Source organism: Xenopus laevis, chromosome 8L (assembly GCF_017654675.1).
Source record: "Xenopus laevis strain J_2021 chromosome 8L, Xenopus_laevis_v10.1, whole genome shotgun sequence".
NCBI classification, from domain to species: domain Eukaryota; kingdom Metazoa; phylum Chordata; class Amphibia; order Anura; family Pipidae; genus Xenopus; species Xenopus laevis.
In genome coordinates, this window is record NC_054385.1 from 63,155,023 (window position 1) to 63,166,944 (window position 11,922).

Below are 11,922 nucleotides of genomic sequence, written 5' to 3' on the forward strand. Positions count from 1 at the left end.
CATTGTCCCAGAAGATCACGGAAAATGTCATTGACCAATTCTTGGAAGACTGCAGGTGCATTGCAAAGACCGAAGGGCATGACGAGGTACTCGTAATGGCCATCACGTGTGTTAAAAGCAGTCTTCCATTCATCCCCCTCACGAATCCGAATAAGATTATATGCCCCTCGTAGATCCAGTTTGGTAAAGAATCAAGCCCCCTTGAGTTGATCAAAAAGTTCAGAGATGAGGGGAAGAGGATATCTGTTCTTTACAGTGATTTTATTTAACCCCCTGTAGTCAATGCAGGGCCGTAGACTACCGTCTTTTTTTTCAACAAAGAAGAATCCTGCTCCAGCAGGGGAGGTGGAAGGGCGAATAAAACCTCTTTGAAGATTCTCCTGAATATAGGACTTCATAGCAGAAGTTTCTGAAGGGGAGAGCGGGTAAGTGCGGCCACGGGGTGGAATGGAGCCAGGTAAAAGTTCAATAGGACAATCATAAGGACGATGAGGTGGGAGAGTCTCAGCGGACTTTTTATCAAAGACATCGGAAAAAGCTTGGTACACTGGAGGAAGAGAAGAATTTGAAGACACTGACGAAATTTTGACAACAGGAACAGCAGGTAAGCAGTTGTGTGTACAAAACGGGCTCCAGCGGGAGATTTGAGAAAAGGACCAGTCAATAACCGGATTATGAACACACAACCAGGGCAATCCCAGGACAACGGGAGTAGAAGGGCAGTCGATAAGAAGAAAAGATAGTCTTTCCAAATGCATGGTGCCCACCTTGAAGGAGAGTTCCTGAGTAGACTGTGAGATGATGGCAGAAGAAAGGGGGCGGTCATCAATCGCCAGGACTCGAAGAGGAGTTGCCAGGGGTTGAAGCGGAATGGAATGCTTAACAGCAAAGGCACGATCCATGAAGTTGCCTGCAGCACCGGAATCGAGGAAGGCCTGAGAACATATCTTCTTGGAGCCGAACTGGAATTGAATAGGAAGAAGAAAACGCTGATCAGAGGAATGGGGAGGAGAACAAATTCCACCCAGGTAAGTCTCCCCGAGCTTACCTAGGTTCTGGAGTTTCCCGGCTTCACTGGGCACTCCTGGGCGAAATGGGCTCTTCCGCCACAATAGAGGCATAACCCAGCGGATCTTCACCGAAGCTTCTCTTGTTCGGATAGGCGTGCCCGTCCGATCTGCATTGGTTCTTCAGGAGGCAGTGAAGAAGTAGCAGGTGGCACAGGAGAAGAATAAAGAAGATTGGAGGCCGGACTAGGAAGTAAGGGTCTTTGGAAGCGTGGGGCCAGGGTGGGTTGGAACCTGGAAAACTTCCTAGTACGTTCCCTGTCAAGTTCAACTTGGAACTCCCTCTGTCGGGTGTCGACCTTCACAGCCAATGCAACAAGGTCCTCCCATCGAGGAGGAATCTCACGAGAGACAAGATCGTTCTTAATGCGCATCGCCAAGCCGTTGTAAAAGGCAGCATGGTATCCGTCATTATTCCACGAAGTCTCTGCCACGAGAGTTCGGAAATCGATAGCGTATTCCGAAACAGAGCGAGTCCCTTGCTGCAGCTGGAATAAACGAGCAGAGGCAGACGTAGCCCGACCAGGGGCATCGAATACAGTGCGGAGGTCCCGGATGAAGGCCCTGGCATCGTCAATTACCGGATCCTGCTTCTCCCTGCTTCTCCCTTGCAGGCGGGTAATAATATAGCCCACCTTCGCTCGTTCCGAGACAAACTGACCAGGAAGCAGGGTGAATTGGATTTCACACTGGTTGATGAAACCACGGCATGAATCCGGATCACCACTGTACAAAGGAGGTGCTGGAATACGAGGCTCGGAAACCTGGAGCGGAGCAACCGGAACTGGCATAGGGACTGGATCCGCAGGAGACAGGGCAGACAACTTCTCCAGAATTGCTTCAAGGGCCTGGCCGAAGTGGGTTTGCTGGGCTTCATAGGAATGCATACGGGAAGCCAATCCACGAACGGCTCTGCCGACGTCAGTAGGGACTTGGGGCTCCTCAGAAGGGTCCATGGCCCAATTATACTGTCAGGGCCCGAAGGCTCCGTTGTAGTGAGGACCAAGGAGGAGACACAACACCAAGTTCGCAGTACAAAAAAGGTTTATCAGAAGAATAGTCGTAATCAGGCAAATGGTCAATACAGGCGGCAAGAATCAGAATCGATGAAACAGGCAAGAAGTCGGTACACGGTAAACAAGAAGAATCAAGAAATCACACCCAGGAACTATACGAAATAGACCTATAATTGGGCAAGGACAGAAAGGGAACATGGGAATAAATAGTCCAAAGTTGGCGCCAAAACTTGACGCCGTGACGTCATGACGCTGACGCCGGCGTCCTCACGTTGACGTCGACGCACGTTTTGACGCCGGCGTCCATTCCGTCGCCGGCGACCAATCCTGGGGCGACACGTTTCCGTCGCAGGCATATCACAACCAGGAAGAGCCGCATGGTGGAGCAGGAAGTCGCCATCTTGGACGTTTCGTGAGGTGAGTTCTTTATTTTCCATTACAATTACTAGGGGCAATACTGAGTGCACAGAGGTGCAAATAATGGGCAGCCATTCCCTAGGCAGATAGCCTTTCAAACTGGCAAATTACCAGGGTCAGATCTGCAGATCAATCTATACACGTAATACTGAAGTGGCATATCAATACTACAGGCTTACACTTCACAGGTAATGGATGTAGAGTGATAATTTTGGTGCATTCAATACTTTTACAGAACTTTTATGCACATTTCAATACTGGGAATATGTAAATCAGACTAAATCAAGAAAGCAAATGAATGGTAAATGAGGAAATTAAGCCTATGTTGCTTATTGCACAGAGATGAACTAGTGGTTACATAATTCACCTGGATGTAGTAGGAGGAAATGGAATGGCAAGTCAGATATTTTTAGGATCAGGAAGATTGCACAATAATTATAACTGCAATAGAAGAATTCACACTAGAATTTATTTTTTGGAAGCATAGTTCCTTTTAAAGTGAATAGTCTACCCCCCCTTCCTCATTAGGCTGACAGAGTCCTTGATTCTCTCCAATTCTTTGTTCTATGTTGAAGTGATGGACTCTGGGACTTGAATTTCCTCTGTTTTCCATATCCTGTCTCGGGGAAACCAGGAACTTCAGGTCTCAGACTTGGGAGCAATGATGTTCTTTTCTCCCCTAAAAAACATTTATTGATGCACCCAGTTTCTGCAGCATAAATGAGAAGTAGTGTTACCTCGCCCAACAGCAAATTTATTTAAGCTCATCTACATTTAGGGACTAGGTAAGCATTAAAAAACATAATTTATTAAAATTAGTAATAGATGGTTGTATACAGATAATTGGTTTCTGATAACATTGTTCCTAGTGTGTGTGAATGTGATAGGTACCTTAGATTGTGAGCTTCATTGGGGCAGGGACTAATGTGAATGATGTACTGTATAATCTCTATAAAGTGCTGAAGAACAAGTTAAATATAAATAAACTACAGTGGAGCCCCCATTTAATGTTATTCAGGAGACCAGAAAAAATGATGTAAAATCTGGGTAAATGTAAAATTGGGGAAATGTATTATGCACTGGTGAGACCACAGGAAAATAGTGTAAAATACAGGAACATGTAAAATCAACTTTCTGTAAAAGACTGATCTATTTATTGCAGAATTGTTTGCCACCAGCAGAGGGAGGCATCACATTATATAACAGTTTTTTTCATTACTGTTTAGTACCTCTTATTCCATTCTCTACTCCCCATAGCTTTCTCCAGCATTAAAATTAACCCCTGCTATTGTAAATGCCTGGAAAGGCTCACAGATATTACTGCAGTGCTCAATGGCATAATGGGGTGTGACCAAAAACTTGTGAAAATATACACAGGGAGGTTAAAGTCCATGCTGTTCAAGGCCTTTGGCTGGTTTCCACAATGCTTACTTTTTCATCTATTGACCTCAGCCTGAATCTAATTATGCCACAATACTTCCATTCATGGCCAGGAAATTGCACCAGCCACTGATTGAATATTCCCCTAACAGAAAAATGTAATACTGTCATCCTTACATATGTATTTTTTTGCTAGTCAATTAATAGAAATGAATAGCTGATTAATGGAGAAAAAATGGAACACATGGGATGCCAGTTGTTAATATTGGTAATTTTTACTCTGGTCTGCATGTCTCTTCTTTAGAAAATGGACCACTTTGGGTATGTTGCTGCAGAAAGCAGCAAGAGCATGTTTTTGCTGGTTTATTTATTGTTAAAGAAGCAGAATGAAAGCTTGGCGTTAAATGTAAGCAGTTTTATTCAATGGGGTTTGTCTACCAAGTTGGCACCCACCCTCAATGTTTTTATTTTCCTTTGCCTTTAAATGCAGATCCCAATAGTCCTCTTACAGCCTTAAATTCCATGATTCTTGGTTCTCTTTAGGTTGTAGATAATGCCCCCTTATACGAAGATCATTGATAACCTCTGCTTACCCCCTCCATAATTAGCACATGATCAGACCAGAAATGCCAGGAGAGAAAACAATCTGTCTGCCATTAGCCTGATATCCTAGAATCTAAATCTGGCCACATACAGTATCTCTTCCTTGAATGCATGCCCCCAGGGTGTGCCTTCTAAACTTGGTGGCTAATTACTAGTCACTATTAAATGGATGAGCCCAATGGTAGCATTGGGTTAAAGGGAGGCTCCCAGTGCTAAGGTTGAAATATGTAAGAAGATGGCCACAAAACATTGGGAATATATTGAAGTCATAGTCAGATGCTTGTACTGAAGATTTAAGGTGGCCATACACGTAGAGGTCCACTCGTTTGGCGAAATCTGAGCTCTCCCTGTTATGCCCACATTGAGGTGGGCAATATCAGGCTGATCCGGTTGTGGGCCCTATGGCCCAACAATTGGATCATAATGTAGGCAAAACAGGCAGTTGAATCGTGGGACCACATCAACAACCTTGTACGATCGACATCTGGCTGACTTTCCGCGAAGATATCGTTCGGGAAGTCCGTCAGAGGGCCCCACGCACGGGCCGATAAGCTGCCTGTTGGCAGCTTTTATCGGCCCGTGTATGGCCAGCTTTACCCTAATGCAGAATCTATAGTACTCATAGCATGTATTTAGCAACTGCAGCTGCAATATATGAAATATCTGTATCTAATGTGTGCTGTCAACTGTAAACCATGTAGTAAGTAGTTATTTTATATGTTAATGATCAAATGTAGGGTTAGGATTGCACTTGTCACTTATTTAACTACATTAGTACACTTAGTACAGTCGGTTAAAGTGGAAACAGACATTCCAACAAGTTTATCAATTTATAGAAAACTCTGGCTGTTGATGTTGCCAGTTAATGTATTATGATAAACATACTAGCTTGATTCCTTTATAGAGGGTATCATACAATTTGTATTCAATGCTCTATGTGCTTCAACATTTGGTCAGCGCCCCCCATGGTTACTGAAAAATGAACGCATTGTAAAATCAATCATCCTTGCAGTCTGCAAGTATTGTATATGCCATAGTGGAAACCTGTAGTTGTGGACTTCAAAGTTGTCAAAATCTGTGAAACTGGGTATAGCCAGTTTTGTCAGGTGCATCCTGTTACTGTCTCTGTATCTTTGCTTTCCCCTCCCACCACCAGTGCTTCTATTCTGCAGGCATTCCAACTTCCATTGCTTGGGTAGAGTTGAGAGTAGAGTCTTACACAATATCCATTGTCTGGATGTGATTTCAGTGTTGTGTTCCCATTCAAGCAGTTGGTTTGCCTCTTATCGCTTGATTTATCTTAGTCACGCACTTCACAGAAATGCAATCCGGGAATTAGCTATATAATTACTGTACATTCTTATTGCTGTAAATTCACAGAAGTGACATACTAACATACATTATAGGAAGTCCCTAGATGTGTCTCTGTAGTGCCCTCATATTCAGCAGCAGTACCAGAGCAGCTCTTGAGTTAATGTTTGTAGAGGGTTAATGTGTATTCATAAGGGACAGAGGGCCTACTTGTGCTTATGTAACACAGGGAGAAGATAAAGGAGTTTACTGCTATGATTATAAACCTAGTACGCAATAGTATACACACAGTAGCTCGCCTTGGGTGGCAGCATCAAACGAGTTGCCTGGGCCAGCAATCTTCAGAATCACTCCTGCCCTTGAAAAATAATGACAATATCAGTTTTGCATGGATAGAAACCCAGGAAGGTCACTTTATTTGGCAATAATCTTTCCAACTGGGTTTGCGATGATCTAAACTGCAGAACTAGAAGAATCCATGCATGAATACAAGACTGCAGGGTAGAAACGTAGCATTTATTGCTGGCTGTGCTCTGCATTCTCTCTGCACCTCCTCCCTTCCACTTCCTGTTTTCAAATCCTTTCTCAATATCCTCCTGAAACACTGTGCTGTGCCCCTCTTCTGCTAAACCTTCATTTAGTCTCTGCTGCAAAATAGCCGGCCTTACAGTTTGTAGCAGTTTGTACACACAATACACGCCACTCCTTGTGTAAATAAATGGTGCAATATGGCCAGGACATCATTCTTCCAGTCTGAAAAAAGGTAAATGCAACTTGTTATGGCTTGATGGTAAGCAATCAGCTATGCTGCATCATTAATGGTGATGGGAAAGGCTCCATACAGTCACCCAGGAGGGGATTCATTCTCACTAAGTTTTGATCCCTTGCTGTTACCTATCTGTAGAAAAGAGCCCCTTGTATCAACAAGGGCTGTCCACCAGCAAGCCAAATTAAAGTTTTGTGGCTGCTCAAGAACTCTCCATTGACCTCTGGATGACATTTTCATTTTATTATTTCCTGGACCCTGGATATGCAGTGTAACTGGCTAACAATATGGAATCTGTTGGGCGCTGGTCTGAGAATATATCTGAGAGATGAACCCCCATCTTTTCTGCACAATTGCTAGCATCTAATGTCAGTGTCAGGAGGATGCCTGTCTTCATGCCCAAGGAAAGCGTTAGTTAATATTGTTAACCTTTGCTTTCTATGTTAACCTGATATAGCACTTGCTCATGGCTTTAACTGGTATATGGGTTATAGCAAATGGTGCCTAGAGTAGTTGAATCCTGACTAATAAAGGCTTCCATGTTAATGTTGGACACAGTTGAAGACATGAATGTAAATGTGCACCACAGTAGGGTATGTCCGATGACCTATTCAATTATTAGCATGGCCAGTGGAGTAACTTTAAAGGAAGCAGACCCGCTGTTGCAAGGGGGGGTTAGGGGGATAGAATGGTCCAAACTGCAGGGTCTGCTTCCTCTACTGTCTTAGAAAACACCCCCTCTCTAGTCGATTCTCTTACCCAATGCAAGGAGAACATCGGGGATGCAAACCGGAGTGTGGGTGAGGGAGGGCCCAGGAATGATCTTCTGTGCAGCTGGCTCCTCTAAAAGGAGGGGGCCTAGTGTGGAGTTGTTAAGCCACTAAGCATGGCCCTGTTGGTGCCAGATCTGCCTACCTTTGGAACTATTTGGTGGATGACAGATAAAGAGTTTGCTGTTTATATGGATCCATGATACAAGGTGCTACAACAGGCATATCCAAAGTGCGGCCCGAGGGCTAATTACAGCCCTTTATCAAATTTACACCAGCCCTCAGCCTCCTTCATGAAATTAATAATAATGTGGCCCGCCAAGATAGTACGATCAGGAATCATGTAGATGTAGCAGTAATATTTGGGTACATTAGTGAAATGATCTGCCACTTGGTCTATACTGCTGCCTGTGTGCTGAAGGTGTTAGCTATAGATGCGTACTGGCACGTAGTGATGCGCCGCTCTCACATACTTCTTTACTTTACTGTACTGGCACGTCACTACTTCTATTGCACCTTCAGCGCTAAAGAAGTATGTGAGAGCGGCGCGTCACTACGTGCCAGTACGTATCTATTGCTAACACCTTCAGCATACAAGTGGCAGATCATTTCACTAATGTGCCCAAATACTACCGCTACGGCTACGCGATTCCTTGTTTAAATGAGTTAAATGGTGTTAATGGTTCAAAGAATGTCGGGCTAAATGGTTGGCCCCCACACATTGTCACCTCACCAAATCTGGCCCTCGTTGCAAAAAGTTTGGACAAGGTCAGTGTCTGGGATCCCTCTGCATAGAACTTTCCCACCTTTACAGTGTGAGGTGGGCACACTGCACAGTCGGTTAAGGCAAGACATTTTGAAAGATGAAATAGCTATTGAAAACAGTGTCTGCCTTTCCCTTTCTATTCTCTGTCCTGATGGTTCTGACCTTTGAAACAATGTAAAAGAAGCCAGCCAATAACACACCTGTCTTTGTTGGAGAAGTGCTGACGTTTGCAACATTATTTAAAATAATCCCAGCCAGACATAGAGAAAGGCACAAGAAAGCACTGCTTTAAAAAGCAAATACAATTACTAGTAACTTTAAAACCATGACAAATTTGTAATAAATGTATATTTAATTCAGCTTTCCACAACCCCTAGCCAATGCCATCTCCATTTTATCATAACCTGCTTCTAAATTCTAACTCTTATTCCCGCTCACTGTTATGCACTTTCACTTAGTACAAAGTGGTGTAGGCACAATCATTCCACATTTGAGAAGCAATAAAGGGAAGTTCACAAATGAATTTGCGTTGCACAGACTGTATTCTTAAAAGTAGTTTCATGTTACTGTATATTGACTTTTGAATATTTTTGCTTTTCTGTATATCAACACTAGAACTGCAGGTGGATTACTAAATTAAGCAGTCAGACAATGGTTTGAATATGAAAATAAGAGGACCTGAGCAGCAAACTTGAAAAGAAATGAATTGTCAACATTAAAAGGCTCCTCTGACATGTCTATTGCTGGGTGTGAAGGAAATAGGGAAATGTGATGTAGAACACTATAGAATAAAGATGGCCATACACTATAAGATCTGCTCGTTTGGCGTCCTTGCCAAACAAGCGGATCTTAACCCGATATACCCACTAACGGCTGGGCGATATTGGGTGAATCCGAAATTCGGCCCTGGGGCGAACAATCGGATTACAATACTACGAATGGGCTCCGACGGGTCGCAGGACCGCATCAACTAGCCGATGCAGTCCTGGATCGTATAAAAAATCAAACTTGACCGATTGATATCTGCCCGATTTTTGGCCTGATATAGATCGGGAGGACCCGTCAGGAGCCCCCACATATGGGCAGATAAGCTGTCGAATCAGTCTAAAGGACCGATATCGGCAGCTTTAATCTGCCAGTGTATGGCCACCTTAAGACCCACAGTTAAAGACAAATTGCCTTTTTAACTATTGATAACTAAAAGTAGATTTTCTGTTGACAACCAGAGAGCTTCTCCATTTTGTACCTCTTACAAACTGAGCAATTAATTAATCTAATAGTACAACTAAAATCGGTCTGCTTTCTTGGTAGTTATAGAGTTTAAAGGGATACTGTCATGGGAAAAACATTTTTTTTCAAAATGAATCTGTCAATAGTGCTGCTCCAGCAGAATTCTGCACTGAAATCAACTAACAACACTGGTCCAATTAGGAAATGCTCCTTTTACCATAACTTTTTTGTAATCTATCCTTCAGCCAGTTCTCCATCTAACTATAACTATTATGTCCCAAGCCAATATTCTTTAATTTAGCCAGTAACCTTCTGTGTGGAACTGTATCAAATGTTTGAGCAAATGCTATGTAGATCACATCCACTGCCACCCAGTGTCTAGGCTTCTGCTTACCACCACATTGAAGGCAATTGAATGTGTCTGGCAAGATCTACTACTCATAAAACAATGGTAGAACAAACTTATAGTATTGTGATTAGAAATGTATTTAAGTATCTTATCGCATATTACCCTCTTCAAAAGCTTTCCAACCACTGCTGTCAAACAAGATCCCTTTTATAATACTGGCACCAATTCTCCGGCACCATGCCAGGCCACAAAGAATTCTGAAAGATTAAGTGAAGTGAAGTAGTTTGGCAACCACAGAGCTGAGCACTTTTAGCATATTTGGTTGAATATAATCAGCTGGAGCTTAATTTACATTCACATATTTTGCTCTCTTTTTAATTTCCTTCTTTGCCAACCAGTCACCCATGCTTAAATTAATGGCTTTATTAAAATGTAGGGAAGCAGCAAATTCTCTTTTTTGGGATTGGGCCAAAAACTAGTATGATCTCTATGCATATCCCCCATTGCTAAAGTTAAAGAATGCCTTGGCAATATCTTGTTATTTCAGACAACTGTATTTACTGTATAAAGAAATAGTCTAAAATATCTGACACATACCCCATCTGATGTATATAGGCCTGGATGGATCTTTTAGTTATATGCAAATTTAACAAGTTAGGGGCAAATTCACTAAGCGCCAAAGCGCCTAACGCTAGCATTAATTTGCTAGCGTTGGGCATTTTCGGTACTTCGCAAATTCACTAACGAACGCTGGCGTAAATTCGCTAGTGTTACTTCGCACCCTTACACCTGGCGAATTTTTGCTACGGACGCAACTACGCAAATTCACTAACGCGCGCATTGTACTGAACGCTACCTTTTACGCTAGACTTCCTTCGCCACCTCAGACCAGGCGAAGCGCAATAGAGTAGATAGGGATTGCTTCAAAAAAAGTTCAAAGTTTTTCTAAGTCCCAAAAAACGCTGGCGTTTTTTCTATATTATGGGTGATAGGCTGAAAAAGATCGAAAACATTTTTGGGGCTCCCCTCCTTCCCCCCTACATTTCCTAACTCATGGCAACTTAACTATACAGTGGGCACATGTGTAGGGCAAAAAAAATAAAAATGTATTTGATGTTTTGAAGGTTTGCCAGGCATTTGTAGTGATTGTACATATTCCTCCATTGAAATTTGAATTTGGCGCCGTATGCAAATTAACCATCACTAGCGTAACTTCGCTTCACTTAGCAAATCATTGCTAGCGCAACTGCGCAACCTTACGCTACCCCTGGCGCAACTACGAATCTTAGTGAATTTGCTCCTAAGTCTCCAACAAGATTCTGTGACGACTGCACATATGAGTTCAGTGACAGGAATGCAATCATACTTGGTCATATGTTGTCCAAAAAACACATACTTTAACACTTATGGAACTTCATTTGTAAATACCGCATTCAGCCTCTTATGACCTTAACTGCAGCCTTATCTCACAAGATACACAGCTTTAATTGCACAGCCATATTGTCAGTTCCATATACTGAGTGCAATATATAATTTCTTTAACAGATAGCTGTGCGCCATAAATTGTACATTCGTCTATTTACATTCCTTTACTTCTCATAAATACACTCATGCTAACCTACTGCCCAGGATTAAAAATGTGGCACAAGCTGCATATTGTAACATTGTTATGTGCAAGAGAGACACAAATTTAATGCTTGCTCCCCAGATCTTCACTCTCTAGGTGATTGTCTTTGGCAGTGGTGTCCAACTTCTGTGGTACTCAGCGCCGGATTTCTTTGCCGGCCGCCCCTAGGCCGCGCGGTCCGACCAGGCAGCCGCATGGTCCTAGCGCCCTCCTACACTTTCCCTTACCCGCGCAGGCTAAAAAACGCCGGCGCAGCTGGTGTAATTGAATGGGGACGCACACGTCCCCATAATGCGGCTGGGCAGCATGCCGCCCCTATTTTTTGCCGCTTGCTGCAAATCCGGGCCTGGTGGTACTGAGGGCTGGAATTTTTCTGGTATGTGTGGTGGAGGGCAAACAATGAAAGCCAGTGTTAGCCACTCCCCGTTTCTAAACCATGCCAATTTTAAACCACTCCCATGTTATTACAAAAATGTTAAGACCACGTCCACATTAATGGTGTTAGCACACAAAAAAACAAATGGTTGGTGCTCACTGCAGGGATATCACTCATCCCTCACATGTGAAAAAGTTTATATTTGATATACCCTTAAAGGAACAGTAACACCAAAAAATTAAAC